Source organism: Gymnoscopelus braueri (genome assembly GCF_963280865.1).
Source record: "Gymnoscopelus braueri genome assembly, chromosome: 11".
Lineage (NCBI taxonomy): Eukaryota > Metazoa > Chordata > Actinopteri > Myctophiformes > Myctophidae > Gymnoscopelus > Gymnoscopelus braueri.
Window position 1 is genome coordinate 48,806,457 of NC_137613.1, and position 16,530 is coordinate 48,822,986.

Consider the following 16,530-nt stretch of genomic DNA (forward strand, 5'->3'; position numbering starts at 1 on the left):
TTATTGACAGTGTCAGCAGTGGTGGAAGAAGTACATTTTTTTTTAAAGTAAACGTAGCAATACTGCAATGCAGAAATACTCTGTTACAAGTAAAATCCGGAATTCTAAATTGAATTGAGTAAAAGTACAAATGTATTGGCATCAAAATATAGTTAAAGTACCAAAAGTAAAAGTACTCAAATGTTTGATAATAATAATAATAATAATAATAATAATACATTTTATTTATAACGCACTTTACATTCTCACGAATCTCAGAGTGCTACAATTAAAAGCAAGGCATAAAAACGGCATAGGCAACAAAACAATTACAATAGACCCAACTAGGCTAAACTAAAGTAGCCTGGCGCAGACAGACTATATCACTGCGTGGATAATTATGAGTCTGGTGCTTCCATGAGGAAGTTTTTTTTCCCAAGGGGCGGGATCAAAACAATGGCCCGCGACGCAATTGGTTAAACCTACAACCAACTACCAATTACAGTCTCCCATATTCGAAGACTGGGCCCTGATTGGTCACACACGTCTTCTGGAGCAGGAAATGGATTCTCTATGGAGCGGTGCCAGACCCAAATCGCAGAGTGCAATTTTTTTTTTGCACTCGCAGATTCGTCTGGTCCCAGGCTAAAACTAAAGGGCCAAAATGTAGAAATTAAATCTCAGTACGAAAAAAAAAACAAAGTCCATGAAAATTAGAAAAATGCTTTTTATAAAAGTCCATTTTTAAAAGCATCTGTGGACTGTGGTGCTCTCTGGTGGTCTGGGAGGGCATTCCACAGACACATGGGGCTGTGTGACAGAAGGCCTGGTCGCCCATGGTGCGGAGGTTGGTGTCAGGGACAACAAGAAGGTTGGTGTTGTTGGAGCGGAGAAAATAGCAGATCTACAAGCTCACGACACGTTGTGAGCTTGTGAGCTGAAATCGCAGAGCACCCCGCACCCATCACTCACGCCCCTATACCCCTCCACCCCCTTGCTACCATCGGCTATGCAAGCAGGTGTGTAACTGATGACAATTAGGAGAATGAGAATGGGTGCTCCCGATCTGATCAACCGTAGGCAAGTCTACGCCCACACACAACACAAAGACAGATATACCAAGTCCAACTGAATTTGTACTTTTTATAACTACTATTTTTTGACTTTAAAGCGAGCCGACATTGTTTCTTCAAGGAACAATATTTTCTAGTTTATTATTGCTGTGTTCGGGCAAGCCCAAGAATCCGAATAGAATCTTGTAGTGTGTGATGCCCTTACGATTATCTGATAAAACAAGATTATCCTGTAGTGTGATGCTACCAAATTTAAAAATCATAAGATTGAAAGAAATCCTGTAGTGTAAGGCCAGCTTTAGACTAGAGGGTTGTAAACAACCTGTATTATAGTATGTAGCCTACTAGGCTACACGTTCAAACAGCTCATATTTGAACGTGTAAGCTGTTTGAACGTGTAAGATGTGCCATTGATTGATCCCCAAAAATAAGGAACAAACAACAAAGAGTCGTTTCCAAATAAGGGATGATAACGTATTTCATGGGACAGTTGGCAACCCAACATTATATCTGCTCATTGTACAAGACGGCATGTGGCCATTATTGGTTCAACTGCACATTATGTGCATTTCGATTGTGTTTAGTACAGTAACAGATGCATATAAGGTTGCTAATGTATGCGCTTAACTTATGACTACACATTTGTGTTAAAGGAATAGTTCACCCAAGAAATTACTATTTTTATAGTTTATTTCTACCCCATGATGTGTTGAATACAAGGATAATTTAGGTTTGTATAACATTCCTTTATGGTGAATGAAGAATCCAAAATACAAAGAAAATACTTGATTAATTGAAGTAAATTGAGGTCAAGTTTAACGCTACTATATAACTATAACTATATAAAAAATGTGGTTATAAACGACAAAATAATTTCAATTTGTCCGAAATAGGGACACCAAGTTAAAAGTGGTTTGCAAATATATTTGTTCCTCTTGAGTGTTCAACTGTGCAACTACCTTTATTTTAATTATGGGGTGTGTGTGTGTGTGTGTGTGTGTGTGTGTGTGTGTGTGTGTGTGTGTGTGTGTGTGTGTGTGTGTGTGTGTGTGTGTGTGTGTGTGTGTGTGTGTGTGTGTGTGTGTGTGTGTGTGTGTGTGTGTGTGTGTGTGTGTGTGTGTGTGTGAGAGAAGCAGATGACCAACTATCCAGTCATGACACAGCAGCTGAGTCAAGACCTGAGCTCTGCTGCCCCCTGGAGGACTGCTGCCTACATCACTCCCATCTTCACCCTTGAGGATAACAATGGCACTGAGACAGGCTGTGAGTAACACACACACTTGCGCACACTTTCTTTCTCAGGCCCCTTAAGGTTTACTGCAGACATTATCAAGAAGAACAGAGTACATCCAATGGAGGACTGGACTCAAGTCAAGGATACCATAAAATGTGTAAAAATAAATTAAGGTGTCTGTGTAATGGACATTAACTGCTCCGAGCGCCGTGCCGTGATGGAACAATCTTTACCTTGACATTAAACGGGAAATTATAAACCCATCTATTCAGTCAGACTCATTATAGCCTACAATCTAACCTACAATCCGCAAAGTCGCTGAACATGTGTTTGTTTGTTTGTTCATGTGTTTGTCAAAAACTGCGCAGCTGCGCATGCGTATGCACCGCTGTTGCCAGATCGTGCGCGAGCAACAAGCAACCAGCTTCATGAAAAAACACACAGCTGCGCACTGCGCATGCGTCGACGCACTTTCTCTAACCAATTTACACCCACTTCACGCTTACAACACCTCGACATGACATGGCAACCCAACCAACCTCACTCTCCCAGCCTATCAGCGTCGTCGCTCAAACACGAACGGCAGCCATTGTTTCGGTCCATTGTTTCTGTAGCCAGCTTTCTCCGCACTTTTCAACTTCACAAAGCTCTATAACTTCTTCTTTGAGGCACGGAATTTACTTATAAGATATCGTTTGGATAGAATTTAGTTGTTTCACTTCATATGTGTGCTCACTTAATCATGACAGAGCCTATTTAAAAATACAAATTCAGAGAACCGGCAGGGGCGGGCCGTCACACGCATGTATCCGAATAAGGCACCCTATTTTGGGCATGGCTATCTCAAAAGTCCCGTTGCATCACATTAGTCACGGAGGTGGTATGTTGCCCCACACACACACACACACACACACACACACACACACACACACACACACACACACACACACACACACACACACACACACACACACACACACACACACACACAGATCTGTTGTGCTATAGTCACGGCTTTGTATTGCCAAAAAAAACGGGGAGACAGTCACACCACGCACGTCTCACAGTACAGTACAGACCGTACAGTACGTACAGTACAGTGCAGTACAGACAGTACAGTACAGTACAGTACAGTACCGTACCGTACAGTACAGTACAGACCGTACAGCACAGTACAGTACAGTACAGACCGTACAGTACAGACAGTACAGTACAGTACAGACTGTACAGCACAGTACAGTACAGTACAGACCGTACAGTACAGTACAGTACAGACCGTACAGTACAGTACAGTACAGTACAGACCGTACAGTACAGTACAGTACAGTACAGTACCGTACAGTACAGACCGTACAGTACAGTACAGTACAGTACAGACCGTACAGTACAGTACAGACCGTACAGTACAGACAGTACAGTACAGTACAGTACAGTACGTACAGTACAGTACAGACCGTACAGTACAGTACAGTACAGACCGTACAGTACAGTACAGTACAGTTTTTCTTTATTTATTTTTTTATCCCATGATTTTGTACCCCCAAACGACATTTTCTTTGGGGAGGTTAGGGGGGGGGCGTTAGGGGGGGGGGGTACTAGAATTAAACTAGAACTTCTAGTTTTGTAACATTTCTGTTTAAATAAAATTAAGGTACACGAGAAATGTGACACCAAGGACGTTTTACAGTGAGGTAAAATTCTAGTTCTGAAGTTTTTAGATGGCTTCTTTGGTTGAGTCTGGTTGTTAAATGTCTGCCATTATTATCAAATGAATCAATTAAAGTGACTGAAGTGTTATTCGACGTGTTGTGTACATTCAATTCTAGGGTTGTCCCGATCATGTTTTTTTGCTCCTGATCCGATTCCGATCATCTGATTTTGAGTGTCTGCCGATCCCGATTTACCTGATCCGATATTTTGGCAATGCATTAAGAAAAGAAAAACATATTCATGTTGTCCCTTAAAGGACGACTTTATTTTCAACCTGTCTTCATATGATTGGTCCTCACTAATTGCTCATTATAACATGGCACCATTTTTGTCTACTCACTCTGTGTCTCAGAGGGCTGTGGACAGTTCAGAAACCCGTCTACCAGTGACATCATCGATGGGGAATCCAAGCTAATAGAAACTACAGGCTTTCTATTCCTGGAAAGTTAGCATGCTATAATGGAAGCCATTGTTCTCGCGTTAATAATTTATTAAATAAAACGCATTTTAAATATCGAAGAAGAAAAAATACCTTCCTAACGATGATGTCACTGGTAGACGGGTTTCTGAAGTGAAAATTACAAAAAAAAATCAGGAGCATTAGTGATGATCTATTATTTGAAGATAGGTTGACAATGGGTGAAGTCGTCCTTTAAGGTTCGTTTTTAATTAAATGACAGTATCCAACATGGATATAGCTTTCCCCCCCACTTATCACAAGTTAGTGCAGCATTGGATCAAAACATATAATTAAAAATATAAATCTTAATGCTTATCAGTGGTGCACCACAACATAACTAATGTTCATAATTAAGTGCAGAATAGTGCAGTAACAAAATAACTGTACTTAGAAGAGGTTATTATTAAATGATTATATTAAAAAACGGCAATCTTTTTTTAACAAACAAAATCTTAATACAAAATGATTTACTTATTTTGACTGAAAGCTAAAATAGATAAATAAGGGTTTACCACATAGCAGTACGTCTGCATTGCATTGTTTTCAAAGTGAGAAATTTACCTTGTCACTCTAGTCTAGTCTGTTGCCTTTCACTTATTTCAAAGGCAAAAATAATAACTTATGTCACTGCTTCAGTTGTTTTGGTTTGTTTTAACCTCTGGACTTGTTGTTACTCTTACTCTCTGTTGCTCAGTGTACTTTGTTAAACTTTCGGGCGAGGCTTAACGATCGTTAACGGAATGCAGCTGGAGAGAGACAAGACGTCGACTCTGTATGCACATGTATTAATGCAGCGACTCACAGACTGTGGTGGATGAGTAGCTGTATGGGAGAAGTGTACACACACACACACACACACACACACACACACACACCCGTCTGTGCCCAAGTTTAACTCTCTTTTCAACAACATAATGCAATGAGAGACGGGGGTAATTTTTCTTTGGAACTGGCTTAAATAAAGGGGTGTTTATAGGCTGTTTTTATCTGTAGCCTGCAACAGCAAATTCTGTCAATGAAAGTGACTCCAACGCATGACTGTCTGGGAAGCAGTGGTGTAAAGTAACCAAGTATATTTACTCAAGTACTGTACGTGAGTACAATTTTGAGGATTTCTTACTTTACTGGTGTATATCCATTTTTCTATACTTCTACTCCACTACATCTCAGAGGCAAATATTGTACTTTTACTCCACTACAATTATTTTAAAACTTTAGTTACTACTTTGTAGATTTACATTTTTGGCAAAGAGGTATAGGTGTAGAGGGGAAAAAGAGAAGACCAAGTAAACAAAAAAAGTTTCATCTGAAACACAATTTTATACAATATAGAGGGGGTCCCTGCTTCATCTCTCTCTCTCAACTAGGCCCTAGGGTCCTTAGGCTGAAAACGTTGAAGTCCCCTGAGCTAAGCCATACGCGTGTTGAGCATAATCGACAAACGGTAGCCGTTTTGTCAACAACGCTTCGGGTGCCCTCATAATTCACTGGGAAGCCAAAATATTGCCTTTTGACTTAAAGGAAGCGGGAGGGTTTTCCAATTCTTCCGTTTGTGTATTATCATCATTACCATCGCTGGCTTCAGCAGTGGCCATGGTGAAATGTAAAGTACAGACGCAACGCTACAGCTGTCTCTCTCTCTGTCTCCTCCAAACTCCTCTGTCTGTGGTGTGTGTGGGTTTGTCCTGTCGTCTTTTTTTCCTCCCCCGTCGTAAGCATGCATGCACGATGCATGGAAAAACAATAACAGCGGCTCGAGCATGGCTTCACCCGGACGTGCAATCGGATGTGCGCATGCGCGGGAGTATTTTTTTTAAATTAACCCTTGAATCGTGATGCGGCTTTTGATTTCGATACACTGTATCGAACGTCATTTTCGGTACGTATCGAGTATCGTGACACCCTTACTTGTAACAGAGTATTTTTACAGTGCAGTATTGATACTTTTACTTAAGTAAAACATGTGAGTACATCTTCCACCACTGCTGGAAAGCCTGGTGAAGCGATGTTACTAACTCTTGTTTTATTGTTTTATTGGATCTTGTTTATTCGATACACTTATTTGTTTTAGCTCTTGCTCATTTAATTTTCCTATTTGTCTCTTCTGTTTAAGAAAGTAGGTAGCTGATATATTGCACTTTTACCTTAGCACTGTATACTCTGAGTCTTAGTTGCTTGTTTTAGAAGAGAATGCACTTAAGACTTCTGGTGATTAGTAATTTCCTTCCCTACCTATGTTGAATGCACTTATTGTAAGTCCCTTTGGATAAAAGCGTCTGCTAAATGACTTTAATGTAATGTTACTGTCTTTCATGGCACTAGTGTCGTCGCTTAGGCCTCAGGTTGACTTTAGAACGTAGTCATGTTTGTTTTGCAACGTTAAATAACATAACAAATATTTTATAAATCAAAAACTATTTGTATTTTACTCCCTATTCCGATCTTTTGAAGAATACGTTGTTGGAGCCAGTTTTATGTTTTCTTTGTTCATTCATTATTATTATTTTTATCTCATATTATTTTGGAATAGATGAAGTTATTATTATTTGATATTTAGATGCCTCCACCTCTAATTACACCTTTTGGAATAACACTAATTTAATTTAATTTTGGACTGTCATGTTGATTTAGTTGGCCCTTATGCATTTCCTATTCCTGTCAGAGTAAAAGCTTCCCTTCTATGCTACTTATGAACAGTTTGTTGTATTTTAGCATTTTATTTTGAAAGGCTCACTTGGACAGGAAGTGGTGTAGCTTGTTTAAGGTGACTTTTCTTTTGGGAACAATGGAAAATGTTTGGTGAGGTAGGGGAAGCATAAAGTTTTTGACCGTATTTATTTATTGAGAGGTTATTTTTTGACTTTCTTAGTTTGATTATTCTTGTGGACCAACATTTTTTTAAATACAATTCCTCTCCAATCCTTTTTGTTGGAAATATAACGAGTCAAGACACCCCGGGCCCTCACCATGGAAATAGAGGTTTGGTCGTTAAAATGCCTCTACACACTTAATCGGCTCCGATCACGGAATCGTATCGGGACAACCCTATTCAGTACAGTTTTCTTGTGTTTGCCCTGAGGAGTCTGTGTGCCTACTGTATTGCAAGGGAGGAGTGTAAGCTGCAGCTAGACTGCTGTCTAAGTCAAATATTACTTTATTTTTAATATTCTAATTTATTATTTATTATTAATATTATATTTAGTCACAAGCTCTTTTAATACTTTTCATTTGTTCAATATTATTAAAACCCACGCACACACTTAACCACTCTCTTTCTAATATATTTTGGACATAGAACTAATATCAGATCTACAAGCTTACAATGCTTGTAGACTACTATTTTCACTACTTTTGTTAGACACTGTTGTAGAGTATATTTACACCAAAAAAGGTTGAAATGTGGAGATGAAAGGTGTCTGCAAGACAGCAATGATACGTTAAGAGTTAACACTCATTCATACGTCCTACACAAATATTTTGACTAGTGTCGCTTGACAAAAATGTAAAAAAGAAAAGTCCATACAATAATCATTACAAAACAAACCAATTGGTTGAAGAATACATCCAATCCAATCCACTTCATTTATAGAGCACATTTAAAAACAACAGTGTTGAACCAAAGTGCTGTACACTCAGTAAAATACTAAAATAAACAAGAACACACACAATAAACAAGACAACATTTGACACAATGCCTGGGGGAAGCAGCAGCTTCTCAATCTGAATTTTCAAACGCCAAGGAGAACAAGTGAGTTTTCAAACGTGATTTAAACACAGGCAGGGTTTGAGACACTCTAACATGGGGTGGCAGCTTGTTCCACAGTGTGGGCGCTATGGAGGAAAATGATCTATCTACATCTGATACAATCAGAATATACATTGATTTGTTCTCTGCTGATGTTACCTCCTCTCTCATTGTAGATCTCACACTCCTTCCTGTGTTTAAAGAGGAGGTTTCCCCTGGACAACAGGAGAGCAGTCCCAGTCTGGTCCAGGTGAAACTAGAAGCTCCACAGATCAAAGAGGAACAGGAGGAGAGGAGCCCCAGTCTGTGCCAGGTGAAACTAGAAGCTCCACATATCAAAGAGGAACAGGAGGAGAGGAGTCCCAGTCTGGTCCAGGTGAAACTAGAAGCTCCACAGATTAAAGAGGAACAGGAGGAGGAGTTACTTCAAAGAAGAGAGGAGGCTGCAGGGTCATCGTTGACATTATTAGCAGTGAAATGTGAAGATGATGATGAAAACAGAGAGTCAGAGCCTCTAGCCAGCACCTCTACTGAACACATGAAAAGACAAGTTGATGTAGAGGACTGTGAAACATCACAAGCAAGTAGTGATGACCAGCACCTCTCTTCACGCTGTTCTGAATCTGACATTACTGAGGACAGTGATGACTGGGCTTCACAGTGCTTTAACCAATCTCGCATGAAAAGCTTTATTGCAACTTCATCTCTGAAAAGACACATGAGGACTCATACAGGGGACAAGCCCTTTACTTGTTCAGTTTGTAGCAAAAGTTTCAATGTGACTTCATCTCTGAAAAGACACATGAGGACACATAGAGGAGACAAGTCCTTTGTTTGTTCAGTTTGTAGCAAAAGATTTAACCAATCTCACAATCTGAAACAACACATGAGGACACATACAGGGGACAAGCCCTTTGCTTGTTCAGTTTGTAGCAAAAGCTTTAGCCAATCTGGAAATCTGAAATCACACATGAGAACACATACAGGGGACAAGGCATTTGCTTGTTCAGTTTGTAGCAAAAGCTTTAACCAATATCAACATTTGAAAGAACACATGAGGACACATACTGGGGAAAAACCATTTGCTTGTTCAGTTTGTAGCAAACGCTTTAACCAATCTGGAAATCTGAAAATACACATGAGGTCTCATACAGGGGAAAAGCCCTTTGTGTGTTCAGTTTGTAGCAAAAGCTTTAGCCAACCTCACCATCTGAAAGAACACATGAGGACACATACTGGGGAAAAGCCATTTGCTTGTTCAGTTTGTAGCAAAAGCTTTAACCAATCTCAAACTCTGAAAAAACACATGAGAACTCATACAGGGGACAAGTCATTTGCTTGTTCAGTTTGTAGCAAAAGCTTTAGCCAATCTGGAAATCTGAAATCACACATGAGAACACATACAGGGGACAAGGCATTTGCTTGTTCAATTTGTAGCAAACGCTTTAACCAATCTCACCATCTGAAGAGACACGTGAGGACACATACAGGGGACAAGCCCTTTGCTTGTTCAGTTTGTAGCAAAAGCTTTACCCGATCTGAAAGTCTGAAAGAACACATGAGAACACATACAGGGGACAAGGCATTTGCTTGTTCAGTTTGTAGCAAAAGCTTTAGCCAATCTGGAAATCTGAAATCACACATGAGAACACATACAGGGGACAAGGCATTTGCTTGTTCAGTTTGTAGCAAAAGCTTTAACCAATCTCAACATTTGAAAGAACACATGAGGACACATACTGGGGAAAAACCATTTGCTTGTCCAGTTTGTAGCAAAAGCTTTAGCCAATCTGGACAAATGAAATCACACATGAGGATTCATACAGGGGACAAGTCCTTGAAGCAAAAGCTTTAGCCAAACTTCAAATCTGAAAAAATAAGACCGTTTTTGTCTCAAATATGCATAAGAATGCTGGTATCTTCATATCTGCGGCTTTCAGCAGCTGACATAAAAAAAACTAATCCTAATTAGATAAAATAAGATAACGGTCAAATGGTCTTCTAAAGTCTTGCTTTAACCCTATCTAACCCTAAATCCTGTCTGTATTAATTTGAATAAAACCAAATGAAAGACTTTTCTGTTTGCTACAGCCTTTCACTGAAGTTATTGAATATGTCATTTAATAATTTTATTGTCGTTTTCTCGTAACTTTAATTTCATAGAAATGTCCTTTTATAATGTGGTTCCGTTGCACTCTTACTGCTTTGAGTGCTTGGTCAAAATCTCAAGACAGATGGCTTGATATTTACTCAGGGTCTTTGAGGCACTACTGTACATGCTTCTCTTTGCACACTACATATGTAACTATTTAGTCTACGTTGTTTGTTGACTAGGGTAGAGCTCATCGTACTCTGATCTCGCACTTATAAGTCGCTCTGTATAAGAGTGTCTGCTATGCCTGCATTGCCATGTAATCAGAGACACACATCATAGGACAAAATCCCCAGAGAGAAATTCAGCCTGGACTTTTGCCAAAGATATGCTGAAGTGTACAGGAACTGCCCAAACCACGGCTGTAGTAGAGCTTTCTACCATCCCCTCTCACTATAGACCTCTCACAGTGAGGTCGGGGACCCCAAGGGTCCTTGTTGGGGTGCGAGGGGGTTCCCTAGCAAGAGAGAGAGAGAGAGAGAGAGAGAGAGTAGGAGAGAGAGAGAGAGAGAGAGAGAGAGAGAGAGAGAGAGAGAGAGAGAGAGAGAGAGAGAGAGAGAGAGAGAGAGAGAGAGAGAGAGAGAGAGAGAGAGAGAGAGAGAGAGAGAGAGAGAGAGAGAGAGAGAGAGAGAGAGAGAGAGAGAGAGAGAGAGAGAGAGAGAGAGAGAGATTTGCCGAAAGTAGTCTATCCACAAGCTTGTAGATCTGCTACTTTTGCCAAATGTTCGCCCCAGAATAAGAAGGCTATTCATGTGGTTAATTATACTCTGTACCCTGCCTTGTCCAATTTTAGTAAAGGACTATTTCACCCATTATAGCCAACAGACTGGTGAACTAAGATATATCAGACTCTAGTAGATATTTCTATTTGGTAACCTAACCTTTTCTTATATATTCCTTTGAGACACCTGTGGAAATCCTTGCACCGTTTCAAATGGTTCCGCAAACGATAATCCCTATAACTTTAGGAAACACAGTAGACTATACACCTCATAAAGAGACTGGAATCTCCTGTCCTGTTTGTTGTTTATTTGGATCCACATTAGCTACTACCTTAGCTTACCTTACATGACATTATAAGAAAACAGTTAAAAACTTAAAATACAACCAAATGTTGAAAAAAATTACTATCTTGATTATATGTAGTAAATCATTGCATAAATATAACATCTTAATGATACCTCAACAACCATAGTTACAATTTCAAATGTACTACTCTACACTGTATGTATATGTAATATATATATGTATATATGTAACCGGGCCGTGGGCCGGGTTTGGTTTAGAAGTTTTAACTTATACAGACACTTTAAATACTCAAAACTGAACAGATTCTTAATACACATGTGACAATAAATGTGACTGCGACAAGGATTTCCCCCCAAGATTACAATAGTTTTTATTCAACGATTAATCGATAATTAAAAGTACTTTATCTTGATCATATAAAAATAGACGTCGTATGAATAGATTCATACTCTTGATACACTACTAAAAGCTGCAATAAGAAAAGGGAGTACCACAGGATGGTAGGCTGTAGCCACAAGGAAGGGAGGGGAATTATGGCCTAGCACGACTAGGTGTCCTACACACATACCCTAAGAGGAGAAGCTAAGGCATTCAATACATTAAAGCAAAAGCATGCAAAGAAGGTTGAGTGCAAAATACCAATGAGTAAGGGGGGGGGGGCACCGCTGTGAGCCTAGCCACCTAACCCGTCCAGAGGGCCACTTGCTCCACCAATCCTGTAGCACTCGGAAACGAGAGAAGAAAATGTTATTATTCACAGTAATTGAGTATAAAACGGTATAAGAGGAGCTTAAATAGTTCTTGGGGGAAATAGTAAAATAACTGAAAAAAATAAATAAAATAAATACCCAAACATAACAAAACAGCAGTGGCAGTCATAGTCTACAAAAGAAACAAATGATAGACATTAATACACTGTAAAACAGATCTATTATATACAAACAAAATAATGACAATTACCTCTGTCTGACTATTGAACACAACCCATGTGCAAGGCACAACACAGGAGAGCAGAGTCACTATGGAGCAGGGCCTAAAGTGTGACAAACAAAGGGTCAGCCTCAAGCAGGTAAAACATACATGTACTTTCACCTATTATCTACAATATACACCTACCCGGGGCATTGCACCGAGCAGAGGCAACCTGCTACAACAGGGATCGAAGAGGGAGAAGCCCCTGCTCAGTGTGGCTTTTATAGTGAACCAAACAATTTGGAAAGCAGGAAGTGGGAGGGGCTGTGGCATGTCTATCTCCACAGTAGCCTAGGAGGGACATTTCCTGACTGGCTACATCTACCCCCGGGTTCTTAAATTGGCGACCCGACAATTTGCTAAGACCAGGGTCTGAAGAGTGGTGGAGTGGATTTGTTAAAGCCAAGTATCCTTGAATTTGTAGTCCCATTTTTTCTATTCCTTACCGTCACTGGTAGATGGTGAGGGTTAGAGTGTCTGCCAGCCGTCTCACGGTTGGACCTTCTTACTACCTCGGGATGGGGGGGTGAACAGAAACTGGTGGCAGTAAAGGCCTCAGGCAAAGCTGTTGTAGGTCTTGTAGGATGACACACTGGGTCTGCCTCAGGTGGGGTCTGTATTGTGTATCGCTCCCCTGCGTCAGGGCTTGTCATATTTGGATTCAGCCGAGTTACAGGAATTGGATGGCCCCTCGGAACAGGTTTGAGCCTGGAGCGATGAACGTGACGCACCTCTGTCGGCCTATATTGTGGGGCAACTGCATACACTGCATCTCCTTGCTTGGGAGGTTTCACCACCTAGAAAACTTCCGGGGCCCAGGCATCCTGGATTTTACTCCTTCCTCTGTGGGAGTGGTCCCGAAGATAGAAGTGTTGTCCTGGTGCCCGTTTCATCCTTTCCCGGGCATTCTCCACTGCCACTTGAACCTGTGGCTGTGTATTTTTAGCGACGCTGCACCTCTCACAAGTTTTGCACCAGTCTTTAATCATGTTTACCATACCTGGCCAATAACATTGCTGTCGAATGAGTTCTGTAGTGCGCTCAATACCTTGATGGCCGTGATGGGTGTGCAGTTGCCGGAACACTTCTTCCTTCAGGCCCTCTGGAAGCACCAGCTGGTACACATACCCTCCACCATCAGGCCGTTGGTATGTCCTATAGAGGAGCCGATTTTTCACCGTCAGACGGTCCCACTGGCGGAGCAGCCCATGTTGTAGGCTGGAGTCCCCGTTTCTCCACCCGGCCTGGCATCCGTCGTTGCTGGTAAAACAGAAGGACCTGGCTAATGTCTGGGTCGTCGTCCTGGAGTGCCCTCAGGTCATCATTTGATCGCTCTGGAACCGCAGAGATGGCATGTTGGACCGTCGACCTGGCATCCACGACAGCCCCCTGGACCACCTCTGGCACAGGAGTCCCGGGGCTACGCGGCCCAGCTATTGCTTCACCTTGAGATGGATACTGCCTGGACAAGGCATAGGCATTCTGGTTACTGCGTCCCGGGCGGTACCGCTGAGCAGCAAAGGTTGCTCTTGTAGGATATGGGGCCCTAGGTGGCTGAACATGGGAATTAACACGTCCGTTCCTGCACTGGTTAGCATAGTGCCCTGGTTTTTGACAACAATTACATATAATGGTGTTTGGGTATGTCTGCTTAGAAGGGGGCCTGGAGGCTGCCTGTAGTGCAAATAGGCCCTGTGTCAATTTATGAAGTTGCTCCTGTTGGTTCAGCAACATGCATTTTAATTCAGCCATTTTGGTGTTAACAGAACTAGTAAGTGCCTTACTCTCAGAATACCGCATAGCACTAAAGGATCGGACTGAGTAACTCCTACCCCTTGGCTCCTCAGGTCGTCCCTCTCGCTCCCAGCGAATGGCCTCTGCTCTTACATCGAGGAGGCTATAATCAGGATGATGGCGAACGACTCGCTTTAACTCCCTGCGAAGGTTAGAGTCAAGAACATGTTCAACAAACTGATCTCTAAGGAGGGTTGGCCCACCCTGCACTTCCCTTGGGGCACAACATTCAACTTGTTCCATGAGACATTGCAAAGCATGTGAAAACTCTTGAAGGGATTCCCCTTCTTGCTGTTTTCTTGAAAAGAAACACTCTTGCAAGGAAACATAAGATTTTGAAGCACCATACAAATCTTCAAGAATAGTTATGATTTTCGTAGGATCCTCCCTTTCTGCCCTAGTCCGGTACCTAATCTCATCTTTTGCTGCCCCCTTGAGGTGATCATATACTGTATGAAATAAGCTTGGTCAACAGGTCTCAAGTGTCTTGTTCTCAGAGTAGCCCTCGTCTCCTCAATCCAATCCCCCACTGGAATCCCAGATGTCCCCCTAAAGCTTGGACATTTTCGTTCCCTCGGGATATAAAGCAAACGCTCAACAGGGAGAGGATCATTAGGATCAGGGTCTTGGGGGCCATCAGAATCACTAGAGTCTGCAACCACATCTGCCTGAGAGGCTACCGCTCGGTCCTGCATTAGCTGGTCTTTTTTGGCTCGCAGCTGCTGAACCAAGTCCCTCAATTCTTGAAGTTCACCGGCCATGGCATGAACGAGGAAGAGTCAATGCAGCACGGTTAATTGGAGCACTTCAACTTGGTTGGGAGGGATAATGTAAGGAAGCACTGGGGCTCATCCAGTTCTTCGACGTTCTAAAAACAGTGTGCACTGTGCAGTATGAGTTAGCCATAATCAAAAAGCAGATTCCATGAGAAATTTATTTAATTTATTTTCTAGTCAGATTACTTGTAGCCTGTATGAGTTCTACTGGAAGACGATGCCGCTCTTTCATTGCTCTATACGTTACGTGTGTTGTATTGAATTCGTTTTGCAGGACTGGAGGTGTGTTCATCAGAGCTTAATCTCTCAAGAACAGATTCTGCTCTGCGAGAGTAAAAAACAGCAGAGGGCGCTGTTTTTCCTTTTTATTTGGCGATGGGTTCCCAGATTGATCAGAGCTATACTTCAGCCGGCCATAAAGGGCAGCCGGGACCCTAGATGAAATAATGCCTCTGACAAAAGACAGCTGGGAGATATGAAGTCTGTCCTCCACCAAAGGCCATCTGCTGTTTTTGCATGTTTCTACATTGACTTTCTTTCATTCAAAATGACAGTTCTTACCTTTCATAATCTGTTCTGAATATGATAATGTGTTACTTGTGGATGACATTTCACTTCTCAATTTATCCACCATATTAATGGAAAAAATGTTAAAATCTCACTGGGCTAAAATCTCACTGTTAAAAATGATTCCATTATATCATTTAAAGTGTTCCACAGCTCCACAGCTTTTCCAATCATATTTACAGTTACACTATTTGATTTACATTTAAAATACATCCTTTTATTTTTCCTATTTATATTGGTGACTTGTCATGTTTGCCACCCCTTTTGCTGCACCCCTTTTAACCATACACTCTTTCAAGTCTTGGTCAATCTATGGTGCCCTAAAAAATGTTACAGTACATTTTTTCACTCATGCATGCATTAACAATTTCATAAAATGCATTTTCAAAAGCTGTAATTGCCTCATTTGGATTCCCCTCCTTAGATATTTCAGACCAACATATATTGCCTACATCTTTACGGAACGATTCTCGGCAGAACCTCTTGTATGATGAGGATAGGTACTTTTGCTTTTCTTGCTATGGCCACTATGTTGTGATCACTACATGTATCCAATAGGAACTGATACTCCCTTAGAGCAGAGGTCAGCAGCATTAGTGAAAATGTGATCTATACAGGTTGATGTCATTTTACCAGTGCTATTTATACTGTACATGCGTGTATTTTGATTAATAACTTGGGTTAAAAAAAACATCCTCGCTGCACATTGTTGTCCTCCCCTCATCGGGTGGTGGGATACATGCTAGGGATTTTGCTGCGTCCCCCCTCCCCCATTTCTGAAGCTTTACCACTTGATAACTATCTTTTTATTTTTTACTTTTTGTTTTACTGTTTTTGTCTTATATGCGTATGATTTTCTGTATGTATACTGTTTTGTATGTAGGTCTGTCTGAGTCTGTTGTAGTCCTGTCTAAATGTAAAATGAAAAATCGCAACAACAACAAAAAACATGCATTAGTTACAGACAACTGTATCTGTAGCTGTTACTACTGTACCTGTCTAAACACTCCTACATGTCACTGTAACATCCTCAGTGTTC